This window comes from Rhea pennata, chromosome 5, assembly GCF_028389875.1.
Source record: "Rhea pennata isolate bPtePen1 chromosome 5, bPtePen1.pri, whole genome shotgun sequence".
Taxonomy (NCBI): Eukaryota; Metazoa; Chordata; class Aves; order Rheiformes; family Rheidae; genus Rhea; species Rhea pennata.
In genome coordinates this window covers 14689591-14705236 of record NC_084667.1, presented here as the reverse complement: position 1 = coordinate 14705236, position 15646 = coordinate 14689591, and the positions used below count along the sequence as shown (strand labels likewise).

General features: G+C 39.3%; 1 protein-coding gene across 1 annotated transcript in view; it reads left to right on the top strand.

Moving 5' to 3' along the window:
- The first annotated feature begins 9104 nt into the window (after window positions 1–9104).
- Window positions 9105–15646, top strand: part of DPF3 (double PHD fingers 3) — a 172604-nt gene continuing 166062 nt past the window's right edge. Inside the window, exon 1 of the mRNA XM_062576111.1 lies at window positions 9105–9114. The gene's annotated coding sequence lies outside the window, so the exon portion shown is untranslated. The remainder of the gene's footprint in view (window positions 9115–15646) is intronic.

Here is a 15646-nt window from a genome sequence, read left to right as displayed (position 1 = left end):
GTTCCGGTGAAAAGAACTGGTTGGTGTCTCCAGGGGAGTATTTTCTTTTAGGATAAAAATCTTTGTGTGCTGCTTCAACTTTTCTCTTGTCTGCTTTGGTTATGAGGTTGTACTTCTATGCAGAGAGATCTGTACTGTTCTGCCTTTACACAGCAATAATGGATGTCAGGGCTCTGAAGGCTGATTTGTCATGCTGGAGGAAAAAATTGGTGACATAGATCATAGATATCATCTTGTTTATTAGGTTGCTCTATATTAAATACACGAGTCTTTGGACAGGTATAGGCACCAATGATGATATAGAAAAAACTCTCCAGAAATGCCATCTGGAGATCAGTGTCCCACTTTCAGACAGGAACAGTGTATCCTTAAAGCTTATAGCAACTTTTAAACTGAAAAAAATGTGTCATATGGCTAGTAATACCTCCTTTCTCAAAGTCCGTATCCTATATCTCAGTCTATATCTCACATGCTAAGGAAAGTAATTTGTAAGACTTGGGTACAGAAAGCATTGTAGTTAGGTGCATGTGGTTCTCAGAAATGCCCAATAAATGAACATATTGCTCTTCTGGAGCATGAGCTAGCTCAGTTGTCCTGTGTGCATCGTGCCTTGTAGATGTACCCTTTTGTAAAAGCACCATTTGAATGATACGAGCCTTAACTATCTTTTTTTTCTGTTCTACCCCCCACTTCTGTTGTCTTTGAATTGTGCTGGAATTTCCTGTTTCAAGGATTCTTTTTTTTTTTTTTTTTTTTTTTTTTTTTTTTTTTTTTTGAAAGAAAAAGGGATGGAAGGTTTATGAGATAAGAATTCTCACTTTTAAATCCTCTCTCAACCAGAGCAGCACAGGAGGAGGAGGAAACTTAGCCCAGTATATGTGGACTGATGTGGGAGGTTTCCTGTCATTTAAATGTAAAATATCAACAGTATGTTTCTTTTGAGGCCTTTTAGGAGTACATCCTGAAGGAATAATGGTGGGAGGAGGGAAGGTTATAATGGGAAAGCAGTGTTGTGTTTTCATATATCAAATATACTCTGTAGAGGGTGTGTATGATTTGTTTAGTGGTGTTGGGGTAGTTTGAAAGGGAATTAAAAATATAAATCTGCAAATGTCAGATCTCACGGTGATACTGTATATCCTCTACTCTTGTTTTGATTACTGTTTGTATGCTGTTTCATATTCTGAATACTTCCAGAGCTATGCTTGTGGCTGCAGTCTTAAATTTTATTCTTAGATTGCTGTGCCTCTGGTCATCCTAACTGCATGTATGCACCGATATTTAGGATGGATCGTGGTGTTACCTTCAGTCCACTGTCTCAGCCTGCTCCATAGACACTCTGCTTCTTAGAGCCCTTCTAGGACCTGGTCTGCAAACTGCTTCTCCTCTAGGCACTGAATAGAAGTGAGAAACAGCAAATTGTGGTCAGTCCTAATTCTCAGTGTAGACATCAGCCTACATTTCAGTGCACATGCCTAGGTGCAGAAGCCTGCTTATGGTCCACTATTGCAGGATCTGTCCTGTGTCTACAAACTAATAAAATTAACTTTCTGCATGGTTTATGATCTGCCACTTCCTGTGTACATCTGGCAAAAATGAAATAAAAAAGATTTTTTTTTTAGACCAAGACCTACAATATTTACTGGGAAGCAATGAACTGTTCTGAGGTCTAGAAAGAAATAGTAAATCAGTCACTGAATTAAAAAAAAGACTAAGACTGCAGATAATGATGGTTTACAAAAGGTCTTCAAAGGTATGAAGACAACTGATACTGCGTGTCTGCTTTGTGGAACTGAAGCAGTAATCGTCTTTCATATACAAGTTGTAATTTATTATTTTGCAGTTCCAAAAAAATTTTAGCTCTCAGCTTAATTTGATGGAAATCAAAAGAAGAGATAAGATACAGAAAATGGTTTATAGACCTGGTTGAGCTATTGTTTCCCTGAGCAAAACACTTTTTATTTGGAAGCAGGAAAGCTGTCCAAGTCCCAAGGAAAGATGAGTACCTGAAATAACAGGCTGTAGCATAATACAAGCTGCGTACTGTAACTTTGGTGGAAAACAAGAAGGATGACAGAATACTCTATATGAAATGGTTAAGAGCTTCTAGATGCTACCAGGCCATGGGGTCTAAGTTGTATTAATTTCCCCAAAAGATGTAACTGATTTTTTTTCCTACTCCGGTAACAATTGAGTGCAAGCTGACTAATAGTGTTTAGCTGCTTTCTGTATAAAATATACCTTCTTTTCTAAAGCTAACAGACAGTGCAACAACGTCAGCTGGTGGAACATCCTCCCCTTGAATACTGAGCATATTTTATCACCTCTGTTCAGAATGCCATCTGAAAGAAAGGGAAAATGCAGATGATCAAAGAGTGTGTGTAAGGTCAAGGTCTGGGAGAATTTTTGTGGGAGAAGGAGGCTGTATTACAATAAGCCAGCTATGTGGAATTGCTCCCATAGGTTCCAGATAAAATTAAAATAGCAAATGGATGTCTTTATGCAGTGTAGCTCTGCATGTATACTGTGTCCAACAGATAAGTATTCATGGCCTGAAGAGATGGTCTTTTAAAATTTCCTTCCAGGAGAAATACCAATGTTAAGTGGCATTCCTCAGAGGCGGTTGTATCCCTTCATGCAGATAGGAGCACAGGATCAGACTCAGCCCTGTGAAATGGGGAGTGGAGCTCAGCGAGGGAGGGAGGGAATGACCCTTCTTTTGGTAGAAATTCCTCTGATAAATATGAATGTTAAATGGAAGAAAAATAAGGAAAAATATTTTGAGGGTCATCTGTGTTTTGTGTTCCTTACCACCACCACCTCCCAGTTATCTGTATTTGTTTTCAGTTCTGTGGGGCACACTGGCCAAGTTATTGGAGACTGTCCATTGGTATTTTTTCCACTGGAAATGTGAACATGCAGGTGTGTGCTATGACAGGAGGCCTAAAAAGTTAGCATCAGCCTCTGGCTCCTGAACTAAAGCGATATTGTTATGCCTGCATGGAACAATGCCTGGGATAATAAATCATGTTTGATGGCCCAGAAGCTCCTTTCTGATGCAGAGTTGCGTGTAGCTTTGTTCACCTGTAAAACCTAGAGTAAGCGTGGCATTTGACTAGTTTAGTTTTTTTTTATGCTAATTTAGCCCAGTTTGTTCAGCTGGCCAATCAAACAAGCTGTGGACAGTCCCAGGTTTGCTGTATCTCACATGGAGCTGCAAAGTAATTGAGACTGTGGAGTGGGGAGACGCACCCCAATAGAACTGATGCAAAGCCTTTTTAAGTCTGGCAAATTATTTTTATGGAATTTGACTTGGGTGCCAAATTCTGGAAGTTTGTTTCTTGACTGAGAATGTTGTTATCTCCTGAGGCAGCCACAGGTTGCATCTCTTCCTTTGGATCCTCGTGCTGAGCCAAAGCAGAGTCATTGACTTTAAAATATCAGAACAATGTATATGTTTTAATATTTGGAAATTTATAAGCATTCTGGGTCATATTTATGATATGACTACCTCAGTGAATCTGAGCGATGAATCAGGCACTATCTTTGTTATTTTTGGATTAGCAACTTGACTGTGTCCTTTAATATTCCTCATGATGTTGATGGGCAAATTATAAGGCTTCCTTTATTCGGCTTTTCCATTACATTTTGTTTCAACTTGCTGCACTACCTGCTTGCCTGTAGGAGTCTGTTCACATACACTTCTCTGTGGTCTGGATTAGTTGCTGCTCCTGGCTTATTGTCAGGCTAAGATATCCTACTCTGCCAGCCATCTGTGGTTGGATGTGGTGTATAGGATTGGGGGGGATTAAGAAGAAAAGTGGGAATTTGTGCTATGTTAATGTGACAACAGAAGTATCGTGCCCAATTTCTAGGTATGTTAATATCCAGGCCAGTGACAGAAAACATAGTTTCATCCCTGTATCCTTTTCACAGGGCCACCCTTCAAGTTATGTCTGCTTAAACTGACGTTGGGCTAAGTGGAAGGATTTTGGTTTAGGTTGTTAAAGAACACTGCTGTTTTGGAGAGAACTGCTTGGGCTGATGTTTGCCCTTGGAGGTGAACCTCATTTCAGAGTAGGATTTTTTGTTGTCTGAAAAAATACTGAAGTTTTAGCTTTAAGGAAAGATCTGCTGATAATAATCTTGGAATCTACTTTAACTTTGAGAGACAGAAATAGTACTCTAATGTATGGACTCTTAAAACAAGAAAAGGTCTGATCTTGACATTTTAGGTTTGCATTCATCTAGGGTTTCCACTGGCTGACGTTGATGATTTTTGTTTTGGACTTTTCTTGGAGTGTCATAAACTTATGAGTGACGGTTTCCTCATATTTATGATATATTTTAAAAACTAACTGGCTTCTTCATGATACAAGCCTTTAGCTAAGTAAATGTCTTATACGTTTCTTCAGCTTTAAAGGCTATGATTAATAAGCTCATGTTATTTGATAAAAATGCATAATAAATTCTAAATGACTCCAGCTATTGTTGGTTAATCTTTCTGTAAATACGTAGTATGATGAAAAATATTAAGTTTTATATAAACAATGCTTCGTGCATGTTGTATTTTTTTGTCTTACAAGATTTTTCCCCAACCAAAAATTTTGGCATGAAAACATTACTTTCCATGTAGGTGTTCCTCTGATTCTTCTGTTTTGTTCCGCACCTGAAGCATCGTCATCATCCCTATAAAATCAGACTTGTCTGCTTTATAAGTAATTGAAACATTACAAACGGAATTATGATTTCAAGTGAAAAGAGCAGAAGCAGATAAATTGATTTTTAAAAAGTGTTTTTCAAGAAATATCTCTATACTAATACAGCGAAGTGAAAAAAATAGTATGTATATATAGCACCAATTTCAAAAAGTTATGTTTTCAGATGTCTTTGGGAGATTGTCCCAAGGCTTTCAGCCTGTCTTCAAAGATTAAATGGGATGCTGTAGATCTGTGTTCATGCTTGCATGTACATGCCCAAGTGTGAAAGGAGGAGTGTGTGTGTGTGCATGTGTGCACGTGCACAAAGAATGGTCACAATAGAAATCTTTGGTTGCAACTTTTTTCCCAGTGTATGTATTTGATGTTTGGGAAAAAGTAGGATGGTATATGATAGTCCTTTGCAGCAACAACGGAAGAATAAAAAAAAAAATTTAAAAAGTATCATTAAAGTTGCAAGGTCAAGCCCTCAAAACTTAGTAGATGCCAGAACAAAGGTTTTCCTTGGAGTTTTAATTCAGCTTCTTTATGTGGATGCATTGTAATGTAATTTTCCGTTGCATGGCAGAATACTCTCTCCTGCTGTTTTCTCTTCTGTCCTGTCTCTACTTGTACATCAACAGAAAAAATACAGAAAGTGGAAGAGAGCTAGTCTCGCTTCTGTAAGTGCTGGGATCTGGTGCAACAGCAACTTCTGGACAAGGGATGGTTACTGTAAAAATACAGCTGGAATCTTGGAGACTTTATTTGCCATATCCCAACAAGCTGCTGAAAGTGTTTTTCAGTGGCTTAGTCACTTATGGGTGGCTTTTTCACAGAAAAGTTCTAAAGAAATATTCTTGATGTCAGATTCACTGATTCTTCTGAATTTCAAAGCCTTGCGTAGAGGCATACAGTCTACTCAACCTTGTTGTTTGATTTTATTTTAAGATGGTTTGTTCACTCTCACTGTTGGAAATTGTTCATGAGAAAGCTTGGAAAAACACTTTGTCCTCTCTGTTTTCCCTTCTGATCTCTCCCTTCCCCTCCTTCTCAAAAACAAAACAAAACAAAAATCCCGAAGCCACCTTTCTGCAAGGGAATTCTGTGGCTGAGGAAATACCGCTTTGTTAGTGCGCTAAAGCTAAAGCGTTAGAAAGCTGTCGGAGTTGTCTGCAGCTTCGACCGCTGGCAGTGCTGACTGTGGCACCTATAATCCCTCTAGGCATTTGTTGTGTAGTATAAAAAAGGTAATGTTCAGCCACGGCGGAAATGTTTCCTGTGAGTGTGTGTGCATGTAAATGCATCGGTACCAATTTGTGTTAGCGAAAGTATAAACACGGGAGTGACTTCACCTGCGCCTACCCTTCCGAGGGGGTGCTGCTGGGCAAGCTCTGCTCTGCGTGCTTTAGGACGAGAAGCGGAGGATATTGTACCTGCTCCAGCCGAAGGGGGCTTCTGCTGTGCCAGGGCGTGCTTTTTGTTTATCTACTCGGGTTTACTTCAAGTTTCGTAAGGAAGAGCTTCCCTTAAGACCCGCTGCTAGCGCTGCGAGGGGAGATGCGCCGCGCCCGCCGCTCGCCCCGCGCCCGCCGCTAGGGGGCGGCGCAGCGCCAGGGCCCGGCCCGGCGCGGCCCGGCGCGGCGCGGGCGCTCCAGGTGAGGCGAGGCGAGGCGGTGAGCGCTGCCGTGGAATAGCAGAGGGGGCCATATTCGGTAGAGGATTATCCGTGAGCTTAAATGATTCACGGCCGTCGGTGTTTACTGTGCGTAATCCACATCAAGTTTTACCTCTGCCACACCCACTTGTGTGTCCTCTATTTGGGGAGTTAGCAGATAAATTAAGCAATTGCTGTGTAATAGGGCAGAAGAATGATGTGCATGCTGTTATTGCTGCTAGCTGATATCTTTCAGAGTATTTTTATTAAGGTCATTTATTAAAGTATTTATGCTTTCATAAAGAAATACCTTATATGGGCCAAAGTGTGCATTCTTGGATATAAATAAATGTTAATTCTTCTCAGGTCAGGACTTTTAACTCAGTTCTGACTTTAGACAAAACTAGTTTCTCTGCTGGGGTGGCTTCATGAAAACAGAGCATGAGAATTTTGGAGAGAAGATTTTTGCTGCAGTGCATATACATTTTAAAACTTTTTTAAATACAGATGAGATTCTGCTTTAATTTATACTGCTTTAAATGAAAAATAATCTTAGCAGCAGTAGGAACAGGATTTGACTGACGGTGTTGGACAACCTCTTTTCCTGTTGGATCCAACTTTGGCAGAACCAAGCCAAACCACACTAGAATTGCATTTTACAAATGGGAACAGAGTCTGGCTGGCAGGTTAGTTTGTTTTCTGATGTCCGTAGCCCAAACATTCAACCTCAAGAAGACTAAAACTTGGCACCTAAATCCAGTAACTCCCAGAATCACCCAATAGGAAACACTAGGCATAGGGTCCCATGTATGAATCTTGGCTTACATAGCTATATTGCAGCACTCAGATATTTCAGTCTGCTTAATGTGTGCTTCATGCTTTCAGCGTCCTCTAGTTACAGGCTCTTAGTTCCTAGTGATTCTACATCAACTATATAATTCTACTCTGATTCTAGAACCCTTTCTTTCAAATATCCCAGCTTAGCAGCCATTGCTTCCTAAACTGTTCTCCAGTATTGTCTTACCCCAGTACTACCTGATACCTGTGATCAATGTGTTGCTTCTCTTCCCAGTTTGGCTTCCACAACTATTTAGTAGTGTAGCTCACCTTTAGCAAATGAATGGCCTCAGTGATTATGTACAGATAAATGCGTTAGTGTCTTGCTGAACTGCAGCCTTATTTTCTCGTTACAATTTTTGAAAATGGCAGAGGTCTTCCCATAAGCTTTAGGAAGGGTCATTAAGTGGATGCACTAGGATATTTGTGTAAGAATATGGCTGGCAAATAGCAGTTTGCTATATATATATAAGCTTATGGATTACAGTGTGTGTGTGTATATATATATACGCACACGCGCACACATACACATATATATATACACACATAAAAATAATGTATTCTGCTCAATATGCAGTAACTGAAAAATAAACACCTATTGTCTCAGCATTTTGGATGCTATGCTAACAAGTAGAGCAGGCTTGGGTGTCCCTAGGACTGCAGTTTGGAATAGTGCCAAGCTCCTGTGAAATATAACATGCTTACGTTTGTATCTGGAATACAAGTGGGATTCTCATATTCAATAATCAGAAGGAGGGAGTGTGAGTGAGGGAAACAGCTGCCTGTCTCTGGCACACTGCATTGCATACTGACCCTTGTTGTGTAACCTCAGTGCCCCAGAAGTTTGAATCCATTTCAGGAGGTAGGCATTTATTTAGCTGGGAAAAGTGTTAGCTGGTGAATTATTCCAAGTATATAAATAGAGTAAGGGAATCCATCGCTTGTCTGATATGAGAGTGATCTTAAGTAATAAGCACCTCTCACCCACAGCAAATGCAACAGCATTTCAGATCATTCTGTGCTATCCTTCTCCTTCTCCCTAGTTGGATTTGGCCAATGTTTCAGCCTAGAAGAATGATGAGAGTGGAAGGTCCTGTTTGCTGGAAGAAATTATTACTATGTAGGGAGAGAAAAGGTTTTAATAAAAAGAATTCAGAGAAGAACTGGCCAATGGTTAGAAAAGAACAAGAAGCTATTGCAGGGCTAAAGGAGAGTGGTAAAGAATGCAGGTTATGCTTGTTGATACTATTTCTGGACAGTTGTGAAGTGGGTAAGGTGCAATCTTAAGGCCTAATCTTGTGGCCACTGGCTGCACAGAATTCCTGGAAGCTGGATTCCTTCCATTTGTGTTTTGTAGTGAGATGCTGATGCCTGCAGGAAGCAAGCAAGAAGGATCTTCAATAAGAAAATAATTTGATAAATGATACTACTGCAGGCTGGAGCATTGCAGCACAACTGCAATATTGCTCTTTGTAAATGTTTTTATTCTATCAAAGTTGTTCTAATGCCTCTGAATCATGTTTCCTAAGGGCTTTAGCCATAGACAGCAGGTGGGAGGGAGCATTCTGCTGTGTGTGAGATGGGCAAATCCTTTGGATTTTGCAAGCGAATGCAGAATTCAACATGGGTAAGACACTATACTTAGGTGACTGGTCTCTACTCCATTTTTACAATGTTTTTCTAAGTTAAAAAAATCTAGTGTTTGATGATTCCTGAGCAGTATAGGTTCCAAGACATTCTAAATATTCTGAAGTATCCTCAGACATATAGTAATATAATGTAATATAATATTTGGTATGATTTTTTTCAAGTGTTGAAGATGCTGGTGCCTTCTTTTCAGATCCAGAGGCTGGACTGCTCTTAGCTGGCTCTTCACCTTTAAAGCCATTCAGAATGCAAGGAGACACTGGAAGGAATAGTACGGTAGGGAACTTGGATTTTCTACAAGTGGTACAGTTGGCAAGATAGTGTAAGTTTTATGTGATATGCTATTTTGTTTGCACTTGTGTTTTACTCCAGGCTCTTCAGTAACAATCATTTCTATCCTTCCTGCCTAAGATCTGAGACTGGATTAAATTCTTGAGTGCTACTTTTAGTAACATAGGAGAAAGAATGTGTGATTCTTGGCCATACCAGTTAGGAAGCTTGACCCTCTGTAGCTTCCTTGAGCTCACCAGTAACAGCTATTATCTGCGGTTTTGTGATGATGCCTATCTAAACCTATTCTCTGGATATCGGTGTGAATCAGGAGCCATGGTTTCACTGAAGTCAGTAGGCCCATATTAATAATACAAATGAAAAATGAAAATCTGGACCTATGCATATGTGAGGTAAATCCTGTACTAGGCAGTCTTTCTTGGAGTTACATAAGGACTCTACAGGATTGTCATAGAAGTAGCCAAATGAGCAGCATGTTTAATAGCAAAAATAGACGCCTTGTATAAAGCAGTATCCCATCAGCCTTGTTCTTTACTCAGAGTTTCATAATAGGCTTTGACAAGTTCTTCTTAGCTGCTTTCTGTTGAGGCAGCACAGAGCAATAGTGACAGCAAAGGCCTGTCAGTTTAAGCAAAAGCCTTAGCTTGTGTACAAGATTTGATCCAAGGTTTAGATGTGCTAGGAGAATGGCAATGCTTCCTATCAGCGAGGTGGCCTCTGCCTTCAGAAGGTGTCCTGACAGCAAAGCGACTCCACCCTCAGAGAGAAAAAAACATCAAAACTAATGAAACCAGCAAATAAGCTCCACCCTTGGCAAAGCTGTTCCTATGTAAGGGCTTTTACCAGTGCAGCTATCGTGGGGTAAGGAATGCCAGCACAATCCTGAAGGGGAGATCTGGCTTGGCAGCTTTTGTGGACTAGGGAAATTTGTGTGAATTTGGCTCCACAGGTAGAAATTGCTGAGGAGACCTGGGGGCAAGTAAATCCAGCCTAGCTCCACTGTGACTTAGACTGGAGTAACATACTCTGATAAATTCCCAGAATCAGTTTTATGTTGTACCAGTGCAGCAATGGCCACTGAAGTCTGCCAGCTTTAGGCCTATAGTTAGGCCTGTGTCTATACTGGTATTTTAGGCAGTCAGTCAGTGCCTTTCTGTCGTTTGCCTCCTCTACCAAAGTAAAGTTGTATGGAAGATGGAAAAAAACAGTTTCATGAAACATTTAAGGCTGTTTCTATTTAGCAGAATTTAAAACATAACTGAACAGAAGTCATCTTATTTCTCCCTTTCTTACTTTATCCTCCCCTCTTTGGCCAATCAGTGCAATGAAATTAGCTAGTGCCTTTGTATCCCATCTCGTGTCACTCCAAACTGCTGTTTAGGCTTTTTTTCTTTTCACTTCAACCACCTCATTGATATTTATTTTTCTTACTCTGAACTTTGTAAAAGTGGAAGATATTTTAAGTTACAGATGAGCAGGGTTAATCTTCTTTTTGAACTTTTTTGACTTTGGAACAAAACAGAAGGAAACAAAAAAGCAGAACAAAAACAGAAGGAAAGGAAAAATTGAAAGGCACAGTATGGTCATTTGGTTTTGTTTATACAGAAGAGAAGGGGGAAGCATTGAAGATCTTACTAAATTTATTTTGAAATGAAAGTATTGGCAATATTTCACCAAATAATAAAAAACTAAGAAATATTAACAGTGAATTTAGCAACTGAATTTAATTTTCAATAGCATTAAAAATATAGACTAGTTTTATTGTAAACTGTTTAACTTCTGGAGGCACTACAGAAGTAACCTGTGTTAGCCTACTTAAGATAGTATTTGTTCCCTTGGTTCCATGAAAACTGAAATACATATTATAAACAAGGAAGTACTGAAAGAAAAGACATTGTTACTCTCAAGCCTTGTCTGCATAATTCACCTCTACCTACTCTATTAAAAAATTTCCCATAGAGGAATCAGCATATAGTCACAGTTGTAATACACATTCCTTTCTCTGAGGTGATCTCATTTGTAAATGAAGTGAAATTGAAGCTGTTCAAATCAACAGCAAAATTCAGAATTAACTCTTTCTTTGAATGATCATGTCTTTCTCAGAGTTGTTAACTTTTTTCAGGTAGAGCGCTATTGCAATTGATAACACTTAATCTAAATGTTAAATTGTTTTGGAATCATAATAATTATCATGTGTTCTTATTAGAGAGAAGATTGATTAGCAAGGTAATACCTTCCTTTTTTCTACTCTTGGGCTAGAAGAAGCTACTCTTAGGCCACGTTTGAAATCTGTGTTTAAAAGTGGTTAAAACACTCAGACTTTATCTACAGTGGTGATGAAGAACTTTTTATGTGAGTCATATCAGACTTTAGCTACCTTACAAGCCACTTAGAGTGGATCCTTATAGGAGCAGATATCTAGCATCTGGATGCAGCTGGTTTAGCGGTAGCTTGGAGAGAGGGCCAGCCTGCCTCTGTCCATGCAGGCATGTCCTAATATATACCATCTGCTCCTGCCAAGATTCGGAGGACCTTAGAAACTCTTTCTTACCCCATGCAAGGAACAGATAGAGACAGGAAGCATTATCTCAGATGATTCAGGATAATACCTCTGTATTCCTGTGGTTTTATCCCATCTGCATTATGATGATGACTGGTCTCAGGGAGAGGACAGCAATAGCTGGCATATGTGCCTTCCTGAGAGCCCGTATCCGTCTGTATTATTAGATTCCTATTTCTACTACTACACCACTGCAGTGGCTACCATAAGGATTTGTATCCCCCTTTTGAGGCAGTTTGTCCTTAAGGCTGTTTTCTTTCCTATTGTTGAGTGAATTTTAAGAAAAATCTATAGTAACATAAATAATCTTCTAGCAACCAGACTAAATATCACTGATTTTCAACACTCTATTAAAATAGACAAATTTAAATCAGAACCTAGAACCTGAAACAACTTCTGTTTCCCAAGACTTTTGAAAATTTCTGATCAAGGTCTGAATGTATGTCTTAGCAGTTGAGACTCATCTTTAGTATTAGAATATACTTGTTTTATCTGAACGTTCCACTTGAAAATAAAGGGGCTTGAGTCCAGACCCAAGCATAGATGTAATTCAGGTGTAATGCAATTGCAAATCGAATGGCAAATACAAACTTAAGACTTTGAAGTAAGAATTGGGCCTGAAATTAAGATAGCCTAAAGGCATCCTTATGCTGCTATAGCTATAGAGGGGACTTTTTAGTAAAAGAAAATCAATAAAAATTCAGATCACCTTTTAGAAATGCAATTCCCAAAATTGCAAAGAATGGATCAGTGACACCAATTTATACTCTGTATAGCTCCATAGTTATCTTTGTTATGCTGACTGCCTAAGATTTTAGTGATGTGTCTGTAGATGGTTGGTGAGTGTGTACCTTTGACACTGATATCTTTCCCTCCTCTTTCAGCTAACTCAACTATTGGTAAAGATCAAAGAAAATGAGGAGGCGGGCTGACGAGAAACAGTGCAGGAGAGGTGCCCGCAAAGCTTTAAATAAATAAAAAGGGGTTAAGATTTCAAATCTACTGCATGGTAACTGTGGATGTGGGACCCTGTTTTGCTCTAATCCAAAGTTAGGAGAGCTTCTGTCATAGAGCATGCTATCCTACTCGCACCTTATATGAATCTAGTCCTTTGAATATTAATACTTGAACAAAATACAATCACATATTACTATATGTATCTGGGGATATTAGAGCTGAAAAAGCACGCGGCTTCTGGTAGACCAGCAACTATTTCTTTTGTATTTTCCTCCATTGCAGAATTAGACAAGTTGCTTTCATGTCAGTGTCAAGTTTGTTTCACTTTCCAATTCACAGAAGTTGAGGTATGTGTAAGTAAAAACCTAATCTTTCCTCCCTCTAGAAAACACAATTGTACATTAAAACTTAACAAGACAAAAGGGGAGGTGTGAGACTATAAAGAGTAAAACTCCTTCACAGCTGAGGATGCTCAGTGAAAATAAGGCTTTGCAGGGTGAGCAGCAACATTTTTTACATCTCACAGAAAACAGCAATGCACTTGCATTATGTAGATCGTAAAAATGTTTGAAATAAAGGTGGATCGGAAGGGTAGCCATATGATCCATGAGACGTTACACTTTCCAATGGAAAGAAACTGCACTGTCTTTCTTTTACCTGAGTAGAGGCAAGCTGCAGATCCGTATACCAGGCCTGATATGAGGATGTGGATTCTACCTTTAAAAACCATATTCTCTCTAGCCCCTTAGAGCAGAATGTTTAGGCTTTGTGTTAATGCTTATATATAATAATTTTATGTAAAAATCTACCCTTCCTTTTAAAATTTAAATGTTGGCTGCCCAAACGGTTGGCAAGCTTTCATTAAAAATATGCCCACCTAAATTTTTAGTGCTAAATATTTTAACAGCATTTTAATTTTTGTGCAGTCTCCTTGGTATTTTTCAGCTGAGTCTGAATAAAACTATCAGCAGCTACATCGAAATGTAAAAATCCAGAGCTTGAAACTTAATGTATATGTGACTGGGTGTGCTTTGGATGTGTTCAGCTCATATGCCATGTAGATCAACAGTAACAGTATTGATTAGTGACTTACAGTAGCTCTAAAACTAGAATGAAAATGAGCCAAAAAATTTAGTTTATAAATGGTCAGTAGTTGGTGGAATGGTGTGTATGTGAAAATGGAGCTCTCCGTGGTGTGGTATAAAAGTTTTATTAGCATAGGTTTGTGATGATCCCCTTACTCACAAAGAGTGACTATGTCAATCAGTTATGTAGGTCATCACAAACAAAATACCAGTCAGTGCTCCGTATTTGCATGCCTTTTTTACAGCTAAAACAGGAATCTAAGTGTGGTAGCATTCTATGTGAAGCACTCTGTATGAAAATAATATAGATAGATAAGCAAAGCCTGATGTCTTGGTTGTCACATGTCAGATTTCCTGCTGTTCTGATGTGACAACTCTGTCCTTAGGCTTCCTGGAGATTCCTCTGAACAGCATAGTACTATGGACCACCGCTCCTGGCCAGTAATATGGGGAAACAGTGTCAACAACCTAAGCTCATCTGTGTTTGTTTCCACTGTTTGTTGCAGTTCCGGTAGCTGATAAAGGCCCAAAGCTTGAATAGCCAGGAGCAGCAAAGAAGCGTGGGCGTGTTTTAATCCCATCTTTGTAATACACTCCTTGCCAAGCTGCACCAAGAGCTCTTTGCCTTGCAGAGCAGGAATGGGCCTATACATCCAAGCGTACAGGACCAGAGGGACTCATTAAACTTCTAAAAATGACCTCAAACAGCTTTTTTCTAATTCTCTAAAAATGTCACCATTTCACACTACAGTACATCAGGGCTTCCTAGAGCTTGGTTGAATTGTGGTGCCACCTTCTCTCGGTAGCTCAAATCTGCCTCCAGTTCTGCAGTGTGATAATGTTATAGACTATTTTTTTTGTGAGCAGCATAATCATCACTGATCCACAAACGGATACTGTCTGTCCTAGACCAAATACCAAAATTTGGTTGATGTTTACCATCAGGTGAATAGTAGGACAATGAGGAAAGTGAAATGAGCAGTCCTCACGATAGTGGGATGTGATACAGGTTTTTAGGCAAAGATATGCACTTTGTGGTATAAGTTCATATAAATACAGTTGCCATTTTCTGAAGGTTCTCAGGGCCACAAATACAAATCCTGCAGACTGATTGGTATCAGTGTGAACATGAGATAGCCAGAAAAGCATGATAAATTTTTTACACAAATAGTTAAAAAGCAGTTTGCTATATGCTTTTTCTCCAGTCTAGTTCTTGTATATTATCATTACTTTTGTAGTGCCTATTTTTAAAATTTTATCTGAACAAATCCTTGGCTTCGACAGTAATTCATACCTGTCACTGTGTAGTGTACTGTGAAACACTGTTTTTCTAATACTTAGACTAGGGGAAAATTTCTGTCAGAAGTCTGGGTTGTAGGATGTAATCTTAAGAAATGAGGACGTCCAGGATCACTAGTTCAGGTGCCCACTAACCTGTTTATTTCTTTCTGGTGCGTACATCAGCTGTGTTTTTATGAAAACTTGGCAGTTTGTGGTTAGCTTTTCCTGTGAACAGTGCAACAGTACTAAACAGGAGGATCTGTAGTCACATTCAATGTCACCTGGGCTACTACTATATTAAATAACATAATGTAATATGATAATGGAAACATTCTTAAAGATTGCTTCCCAGAACTGTGTTTTGAGATATATCTCAACATCTTGGCAACTCTCCAGCTTACAGAGAGCGTATTTCTCCTAAGCAGTATTTGTAACCAAATGGCTTAAATTGCTTTGATGGAAGAGATGATTCCCTCCAGGGATATAAGCTTGGCACGGCAGCTAGGTTGACCTAGCAGCCAAAGTAACGCAGTGTGTTAGAAAGAGAGGTGCTGGACAAATCTGAGATTTAACTTTTCGAAACTTCTGAAGAATCCGCGATGAATGGGAAACTGGTGCATTATTCTTTTCTCCT